We start from the raw sequence: 9,206 nt of genomic DNA on the forward strand, positions 1-9,206 counted from the left end.
TTAGTCGGAAATCAACAGGTCAAGGCGAAGGCAGGTTCACACATTGCTCCACGCCTCAGGGTTTGGAGGCTGTGCTGGAAGATGGAGGAGGGGCGGGGACCAGAAACCCCTGGATTCCAGAGCTCTTGTGTGCCCCTGAGTGTGGGATTGTGTCAGAAACCACTGCGTGTGTTGGAAGGAGGCATTCATCATGCTTGCCTCACAGTCATCCAGAGGCGAGAGACCGGGCATAAGGACCAGAGCCCTTCACCTGGCCTTGCACCCCAGACCTCCAGGTGCACAAAGAAATCACAAAGTCCTCTCTCACCTTTCAGTGGTCAGTCCACAGGCAGGGGGGAGCTGCCGCGCTCTCCTGAAAGCTGGTGGTTCCGATGAGGCAGGAGTATGTTCCCTGCTCGTCCCATCTCTGCCTTCTCTTTGTGCCTCCTCTAGAGAAAAACCGAGTGCTGGAGAGTTAAAAAAAGAAGGCTGGTGTGTGTGGAGGGCGGTGGGAGTCTGGGGGTGCCGAGGCGGTAGGGGGTGGCAGAGGGACACCGGGGGTGGTGAGCAGGCTGCCCTGGTGTGGGTTCGGGGTAATGGCCGACACAGGGGAGATGGCTTGCCTGCCGGAGCTCAGCGCCACGGCAGCTTTGTGTGGGTGGCGGCAGCTCACGGCTGGGTTTCAAACCATTACACTGAACATTTGCAAACAGATAAAAAAACAAACCCATTGGGCACAAATGGAAACTTCTGCTTTCCTTCTCTCCACGCTCTTTCTCCTTCTCCTCGGCTTAAGGGTTTCCCTGGAGGAAGGTCAGGGTGGTTGCTGGCCCCTCAGAGCTTCCGACCCCATCCTTTCCAGCCATTGCAATCCCGTGACCACCACTGTGTATCCGCAGGAGCCATTGCACAAGATGTCCGCCAAGCCCTGGGTCCACTCACTGAAGCAACGCCCCTCCATGGTCTCTTTCAAAATCCAGACCCTGGAAGCCGTCCAACTGAAAAGGGTCCAGGATTTCCTATCGGAAGGTGTGTGGTCTTTCTTGGTTTTAAAACCACCTTAGAGCCAGCCAGCAAAGAAGCTGGGTGAGATACACTGTCATTACTGGGTGACATTTTTTCCAAAGGATGCCCTATGGACAGTGGGAGGAGGTACTGCTTGAAAAACGGAATGGATTCCGTGTTCAAACTACTTTGACAAATGTCACATGCCGTTATACCCAGGAATAATCACAGTTCTTTGAAGGTAAAGGCTCTGAAAAGTCCTGCAATTAAAAAAAAAAAAAAAAAGCTTCTTTTATTCTGTTTAGGTATTTCCGGAACATGCAATGAGAAGTTTTAGTGCCAATGAGGCGGTTCATGGTTTGCCAGTTCATGACTCCCTGCTTGGTAGCACGGACAGTTGTCAATGAATGTGAGACTATGGCTCTGTCACAAACAGGAGCAACATAAGGGTGACTCTGATTTCTCACAGCTATGGACAGCTTCAGACCATAGCCAGCCTCCCTTCCAGGCTGCTTCATTTCTACAGCTTTGGAGGCCATTAGCACAAGTCAGGTGCCCTAGTTAGTTTCTTCCTATTACTGCCATGACCAAAAGCAACTTGAGGAGGAGAGGTTTATTTCATTGTCCAGCAACGTGATTTCATTGTCCAGCAACGTGGGAAGTCGGGGCAGGAACTCAAGGCAGGAACCTAGAAGCAGGAACTAATGCAGAGATCCTTGGGCGAGTGCTGCTTACTGGCTTGCTTACCCCATGGCTTGCTCAGCCCGGGGGTGACACATCAAATATTAATCAATAAAATGTCCCACAGTCTTGCCTGTAGAACAATTTGATGGTGGCAATTCCTCAGTTCAAGTTCCCTCTTCCATGGTGACTCTAGTTTGTGCTGAGCTGACAAAACCTAACCAATGTGCAAGGCAAGGGGTGACCCACCCCTGCCCTCAGGCCACCCCCCTTTCACATGGGCATCTCTCCTTTGTGCAGAATGGTTTGAGTCTACTATTGTCAACTGCAGCTCATTTGTTGCTTGGGGGACACGGAAATGGCTGAAACCTTTTAATTCTTATAGCTAGGGGTCAAGAGTACAAACTAAGGATGCTGCCAAATGTCCTTCAGGGCAGAGGACAGCCCCCACAAAGAGGATCCATTCCATAGTATCACCAGTGTTGTGTGGGTCCCCTTGTGGGGTGCAGGTGAGGAACAGGTGTGGACATTCTGGGCACATTGGAAGGCAACCACAATGTCTTAGGTAAGAAAGAAACTCCCAGGTCATTCTGACAGCTCTCACTCACCTGGGAGACAGGATGGAAATGAGTGGGAATAAAGTCTCCCTGATTCTTCCGTAGTAAATTGCTATGGAAACTATGAAAGCTGTCAGGTTAGTTAACAAGCTGTCCCGCAAACGTGAACACCTGAGTTGGATCCTCACATAAAAACAGAAGTCCATGTGTGGCGGTGTGCTGGTAACCCCAGCTTTGGGGACCCAAAGGAGAAAAAGCCAGCCTTTCTTGCAAACAGTCCAAATTGTATGACTTTTAAAACAGAAGGGAAGAATTCCAAAGGGCAAATAGAATAGACATGGGCAGCAGTTGAAGAGAGGGAACAGGACGGGAGCCTACCAGAGATGTGCTCTGAAAGACTCCACCCATCAGGAGATCAAAGCAGATGATGAGACTCACAGCCGAACTTTGGGCAGAGCACAGGGAGTCTTATGGAACAGTTGGGGGATAAGACTTGGAAGGAACAGGAGTGCCGCATGAAGACCCACAGAGCCAACAAATCTGGACCTGGGGGCCTGCAGAGACTGATGCACCAAACAAGGACCGTGCATGGAGAGGACCTAGGTCCCCTGCTCAGATGTAGCCAATAGGTATCTCAGTCTCCATGTGGGTCCCCTCGTAAGAGGAGCAGGCGTGGTCTCTGATGTGACTCTGGTGATGCTCCTTGATCACTTCCCCAGGCAGGGAGGCCTTGCCAGACCACAGAGGAAGAGGATGCAGGCAGTCCTGATGAGACTTGATAGGTTGGAGTCAGTTGGTAGGGGAGGAGGGCTTCCCCTTTCTGAGGACTAGGGGAGGAGGAAAAAGGAGAAGAGGGAGGGAAGGTGAGACCAGAAGGGGACTACGATCAGAATGTAAAGTAAATAAATTTTAAAAAAAAAAAAAGAAAGACAGAAAGAAAAGAAAAAACTGCCTCATCTTGCTTAAGTACCTCTGACAAGTTGAACTCTGTGAGCAGAGTGAAACGGTATAGAAAAGCTTAGAAAGGCTTTGAAAAGCTTGTGAGCACTTCAGCAGATAATCGTTCATAATTGGAACATTTTCTAGACTCCATTAAAAAGGCTTTAAACAAAGCTGAAAATTATTTGTTGACCTTTACTCTGAAGGAGGCAAACGGTCATGTCGACAGCATTAATGCACTAGGCCTGGTTGAAGATTTTCTTTTACAGCAAGTGCTAGCAGGAGTCATGGTTGTGCTTAGCACACTGCAATTACTAACAGCTAATCAAAGGAGACAATGAGACCACAGCACAAACTGATGTCCTGGTTACTGCGCAGTCTCAGAGAAGACCCTTTTATACTCTGGCATCCCACTTCTGTAGGACCTTCAGCCCAAAGTCCAGACCCAGGAAAGGGTTGGTTGATTGTTTTGTTTGGAGTAGAGAAAGAAAAGCAAGTGGACACGCCCTGTAGAGTTGGGAAGGAGAAGGCAGCAAGGCACCGAAAACCCATGCAGGCACAAGGAAGAAAAAATGTATGAGGGACCCTCAAAGAGACTTTGGAGGATGAATGGGTGGCTAAGTTCTCAGTGTGGCCTCAGAACAGAGCTACAAGCCTTCAGGTGTCATTGGGGACCCAGAGCCATCCTTGAGCTCTACTCCCAAGAAACTTTCTCAGGAAAAAAATAAAAAATCAAGAAGGATCCAAACGAGGTGCAAGTTCATCGTTGGTTGGCTGAAAATTGCAACCTCCACCGTGAACCTGAGAAAGGACACATGGGATGGTAAATCACTGTGGAAAGTGTGAAAGCTGGGGGGTTCGTAAAGCACCTTCCAGCAAGCATGAACTCCTGAGTTAGATCCCCACATAAAAACCACATCTGTGGTGTGCTGGTAACCCCAGCTTTGGGAAGGTGGAGACAGAAGGCTCAGATGATTCCCTGGCTTACTTGGCAGCTAGTCTAGACTAATCCATGAGTCACAAGCCGGTAAGAGATCCTTACCCAAAGGAAGTGGACAGTGCCTGAAGAACAACATCAGAAGTTGACCTCTGGTCTCCTGCACATGGCAATATGCCCACTCAAATCCACAAACACATAAGTAAAAAATTTAAAGCCCATGATAGTCTTCTTGTTAAAATCCAGCTTTGAGAGTCCTACTCTCGGACCCTGACCCTGGAGGCTTTCCGTTCACCTTGAAGAGCATGAAAGTCAGCTGTTGGCCTCTTCCCACTGCCCTCAACCAAGATCACTGAGCAGGGTAACCTTTCCATTCTTTGATGTTCTAGTTTTTGGTACCAGGTTCTGTGCACTCTAAGCTCATCTTACTCCCCACCCCTCTGTGGATCCTAAGTTGTGGAGTCACCTGCTCAGTGTGGCGGATCTATGGGAGAAGACAAGGATGCAGCCGACTCTCTGAGACGCTAGAGCTTGCTCAGGACCTGGGACAGTACCAGAGCGTTAAGTCTGGCTCCTCTAAGAGCTTCTGTCAGGACCCAGGGAACACCAGCTGCCCACCTTTGGAGTCTGCTATTCTTTCCATGGGAGAGAACTGCTTTCTGCATGGCTTGGGCGCCATTAGCTCCAACACTCCATGGCTTTCACCAGATTCCCACTGCCAGAAATTGCCTCTCCTTCCAGCTGGAGCTGGGTTAACTGAGGGAGTCTCTTGATGGCTCACTTGGCCCATATGGAGGCTCTTTGGCTGAACAGAGCTCTCCCTCTGAGTTGCATCAATGGGAACCATCCTTGTTTGCCTACACAGGGCCATCAGACACAGCCATGCAAAGACAGCTTCCTCAGAGAGATCAGCATTGCACAGGCTCTCTAACACGGATGCTGGGAAATGGGAGTCCTGGCTAATCTACCGGTTCCTGAGGTTGCTACACATGGTTCAAAGATGAAATCTCAAAATTATAATACTTACATGCATACTCAATGTAACTTTGACAGTACAGATCTATCTGATATATAAAACTGGTATGTGTACCTAAAATATTAACCATTAGTTTAAAGAAAACTGTATTACTCCCAAAGTCACACAGATAGTCAGAAGACTCAGAATAGATAAAACAGTGTTTAAAAAAAAAATTGGAAGGATCTTGCCGCCTAATTTTAAGACTTGCTTTATTGCAACAGCAGCCACATCTGTGTGATGCTTGAAACACAGATGCGCAGCCCAATAGTACAGAATAAAAGACACAGAGATACGCTTAGTGCCGGAGGCTTAGACAAAGAGGCAAGAATGTGCTGCAGGAAGACTTGTCTTTTCAACAATGTTGAAGCAATTTGACTTGGTCAGGTTTGGAAGGGGTCCTTACTTTGTACAAAACTTAACTCAAAATAGATGCAGAATTGAACTAAGAATTTTAGAGAAATTTAAGAATTAAGAAGAAAACTTTAGGGTTTAGGTTTATAGACAAGAGTTCCTAGATATTGCACAAAAATACAATGGATGAAATATAATCACTAAATTAGACTTCGTTAATATTCCAAACCTTTGCTCTGCAAAGGATCCTACTTTAAAAGATGGAAAGAAAAGCTTTCGATTGGAAGGAAATATTTGCAAACCACATACCCAACAAAGGCTCAATATCAAGAATATTATAAAGAACCCTCAAAACTCAACAGTAAACACACACATCACCCGGAGATGGCTGTAAATTGGTGCTCAGTGTCATTCACAATCAGTATCATTCACAATACAAATTAAAAGTGTGATGAAGATCCCAAACAGAATCTTAGCACTTGAGAGTTTGAGGGAAGAGGCTTGCCATACATCTGTGGCTATACCGGGACACAGAGCAAGTCCTAGGCCAGCCAGGGATCCGTACAAAACCCCGCATCTAACAAGACAAAAGAAAATCCCAGGGCAAGCCACCCCAGCACATCTATCAGGGCAGCTGAAATCTAAGAGGCCAGCAGCTAATTCTGGTGAGGGGCAGAGAAGCTGATCATTCACATGCCACAGCGTGAATACAGAGTTGGATGGCCACTCTGAGGAGCAGTGTGGGGGCGGGGTCCTCATGAAATTAAACATGTACTGTCTTAATTAGGGTTCCTATTGCTATGATGAAAGACCATGAACAAATGCAGTTTGAAAAGAAAGGGCTTGTTTCACTCATAGTTCCACATAGCAGATAATCATCCAAAGCAGTGAGAGCAGGAACTCAAGCAGGGCAGGAACCTGGAGGCAGGAAAGGATGCAGAGGCCATGGAGGGGTGCTGCTTACTGTCTTGCTCATCATGGCTTGCTCAGCCTACTTTCTTACCGAACCTAGAACCACAAGCCCCAGTGATAATACCACCTACAATGGGCTGCCTTCCCATCGATCACTAGTTAAGAAAACGTCCTACAGGCTTGCTGACAGTCTGATCTTAAGGAGGCATTTTCTCTGTTGAGGTGCCTTTCTCTCTGATGACTCTAGTTTGTGTCAAATTGACATAAAACTAACTAGCAGAACTGACCACCTTGTCAGTTTGACACACAAACACATCACGTTTCAGTTAGACCCGTCCTTTCTCATGTATCCCCAAGATGGTATATTAATATCACAACATAAAACATAAACAATTTTTATCTGGGCATAGTGGCACACACCTTTAATCCCAGCACTCATGGAGGCAGAGGCAGGCAGATCACTGTGAGTTTCAGGCCAGCCTGATTTACAAAGCAAGTTCAGTACAGCCAAGGCTACACAGAAAAATCCTGTCTCAAAAAAATCAATAATAATGATAATAATAATAATCATTATATAATAATAATAATAACAAAAGTTCCACAGTGTTTGCAAATTCAAACACATTAAAAGTTCAGTCTCTTTAAAATATCCAGTCTCCCTAGAAATCCAAAATCTCTTTCAAAAGCTCAGCATCTCTCAAATGTAAGCTCCTATAAAAATCAAAATTAAGTTCAATATTTTCTTAACTCAAGAGTGAAGACCCAGGGCACAATCACAAAGCAAAACCAAACTCCATCAGTGCCCAGTGTTTGGAATCATGATCTTCTGGGCTCCTCCGAAGGAGGAGTTTAGGTAAGTTCTCTGACTCTGCCCTCTGAGGCACACACAGTTTGCCTTCCAGGCTCTGGCTGGCTCCAATCCTCTAATGCTGTTCTTGGTGGTCATCCTATGGCACAAATCTACAGTGAAATATAATCATGAGGTTGCAGGCCAGGAACATCTTCACCTAGATGGACAGCCCTGGCCATGGACGGAACCCAGCCTCACACGACCCTGCCTGTGTGGCAGTGCGGCATAGAACCACACATAGTGACAAGTGAGAATATAAACACCTCCTCTATGCTGACTGAAGCCTTTAGAAACAGTTTATTGCATGGCGTCCATATCCGTTTCCAACTTTTGATACTGTACTGTAGTTACACAAAACTTCAACATTAATCAGGCATGGTGGTACATGCCTTTAATCCCAACACTTAGGAGGCAGAGGCAGGCAGATCTCTGTGAAGTCAAGGTTATCCTGGGCTACAGAGAGTTTCAGGCCAGCTAAGGTGACATAGTGAGACCCTATCTAAAAACAAGCCTTTGACATTGGAGAAGCTGGGCAAATGGTCCGTGGAATCTCTCTAGACTCCTTTTAGAATTTCCAGTGTGCCTAGGATTAATGACAAACAAAAAAGCTTTACACAAAAAGCTATTCATTGAATATGCTTCAGATAATTATATATAAAATAAAAACTGTAGGGCTGGGGGTATAGTGCAGTTGATAGATTGCCCACAAATCATGCATGAAACTCTAGGTTTCATCTATATAATCATTAAAAAGGGGCATAATGGAACACACTTGGATGGAAGCAGGATGATCATAGGTTCAAGGACATGTTTGGATATACATGAAATTCAAAGCTAACTAGGGATACATGATATCCTGTCTCATAAAGGAAAGAAAAGATGGAAAGAAAGAAGGAAATAATGGAAGACAAATGGAGGGAGGCTAATTAAAGAAGAAAAGGGAAAGGAGGAGAGGAGAAAGCAGAGAAAAAAGGGAGAGGAGGAGAGGAAAAAAGGGGAGGGGAGGAGGGGAGGGGAAGGGGAGAGGAGGGGAGGAGAGGAGAGGAGAGGAGAGGAGAGGAGAGGAGAGGAGAGGAGAGGAGAGGAGAGGAGAGGAGAGGAGAGGAGAGGAGAGGAGAGGAGAGGAGAGGAGAGGAGAGGTCTATGGTAGAGGCATACACATGAGTGTGGTCTGTGATGGCTCCCCTTGGGGAGCTGAGGTACCCATCCTAGCCAGGGCAGGATCTTACAGCACTGTGCCTCAGGAGTCCAGCTGTGTCAAAAGGCAAGACATTAAAGTTCCTCTCCAGTGCAGCCAACTCTACTGAAAAACCTCAGGACCTTACAGTCCAAAGGAGTCAACTTTCCAGTCAACCAGAGGCCTTGTTTCAACTCAGCTGAACCTGACTGGGATGACACAGCAGATGTCTTCGTGATAGGGCAAGCTTCAGATGAGATGCCGCATTTCCTCAGCCCCAAGTCCCACAACTGCAAGAAGCGTCATTATTTTTTGTTCACCTATGAAAGGAAAATATGCTGCCAATTAACCATGACACAATGCTTTCTTATCACTGAAAATTTTTAATTTTATTTATTGAAAGAATTCTTTGAGACTTAATTAGACAGCCCGTTATCAAATATTACTATTGTGCATACATAAAAGGCCAGATACAGGCAAAATCATTGATTGTTATTCCTCAAACTACTTCATTCTGAACTCAGTCACTGATTACTCTCAGCTCAGACTCATCCTAACAGGATCGTCCATGCTCAGTTCTTTGCTTTCATCTGCCAATACTACTGATGTGGCAATCCAGAACATCTTTAAAAAGACTTAAAAGAGGGGCTGGGAGATGGCTCAACACATAAAGCTCTTTTTTACGTAAGCATGAGAGTCATATCCCAAGACCCAAATCATTCATTCATAGATAGATAGATAGATAGATAGATAGATAGATAGATAGATAGATAGATAGTCAGTCAGGTGGGAAGGGAAGG

General features: G+C 46.1%; 1 protein-coding gene across 1 annotated transcript in view; it reads right to left on the minus strand.

Annotated features, from left to right (window-relative positions):
- Znf831 (zinc finger protein 831) overlaps window positions 1-577 on the minus strand; it is a 107,244-nt gene extending 106,667 nt beyond the window's left edge. Inside the window, exon 1 of the mRNA XM_021650774.2 lies at window positions 308-577. The gene's annotated coding sequence lies outside the window, so the exon portion shown is untranslated. The remainder of the gene's footprint in view (window positions 1-307) is intronic.
- Between the last annotated feature and the right edge of the window lie 8,629 nt (window positions 578-9,206).

This window comes from Meriones unguiculatus, chromosome 4, assembly GCF_030254825.1.
Source record: "Meriones unguiculatus strain TT.TT164.6M chromosome 4, Bangor_MerUng_6.1, whole genome shotgun sequence".
Classification (NCBI taxonomy): Eukaryota; Metazoa; Chordata; class Mammalia; order Rodentia; family Muridae; genus Meriones; species Meriones unguiculatus.